The 571-nt window shown below is 35.9% G+C and overlaps 1 protein-coding gene across 2 annotated transcripts in view; it reads left to right on the top strand.

The window, feature by feature from the left end:
* The window catches only part of UBXN8 (UBX domain protein 8), a 25978-nt gene that overhangs the window by 1692 nt on the left and 23715 nt on the right, over positions 1-571 (top strand). The window lies entirely within an intron of this gene.

Raw genomic sequence — 571 nt, 5'->3', positions numbered from 1 at the left:
TCCTCCCCTCCTCCCCTCCTCTCCCTTCTCCCCTCCATCTCTTCCTATTGAATTACCAAAGGGAAGAGGAGTGTTCATTCACCTGGGCTATATTTTTGGACATGTATTGAAAAATGATTCCTGTCTTTTTCTATTCTGTAAAAGCCTTCATTGCTGATACATTTTTACTTGTACTTAAGCTAAATACTTTAATGCTGGTTCCTCACGTTTGTTATCCTTTGAAGTGCCCTGCATATGGGCTCTTGAGAATAGGTATAAACAAAGCAAAACAAAACACCTCAACTTACTTTTAAAAATTTTTAATTGAGAGGTGCACACGTTAATCTAGTTCTTTTGTATTCACATATGACATTTGAAATTGCTTGCTAGAACAAAAAGCAATATATGGAACATAAATCCTATAACACAACAGTTTCTCTAAATACTAATACTCTAGGTGTCAAATTGCTTTTGAAATGACCACAGTTACCTGAGATTTAATCATGTGTCATATTGAGCAATACCTGAGTCAGTAGTAATGCTGGCAAGGGTTGGAAGGGCTGTAATGCAAAAGAAAAAAAAAAAAACTTCG

This window comes from Neophocaena asiaeorientalis, unplaced genomic scaffold (assembly GCF_003031525.2).
Source record: "Neophocaena asiaeorientalis asiaeorientalis breed wild unplaced genomic scaffold, Neophocaena_asiaeorientalis_V1.1 scaffold14, whole genome shotgun sequence".
NCBI lineage: Eukaryota > Metazoa > Chordata > Mammalia > Artiodactyla > Phocoenidae > Neophocaena > Neophocaena asiaeorientalis.
This window is presented reverse-complemented; position numbering and strand designations above follow the sequence as displayed.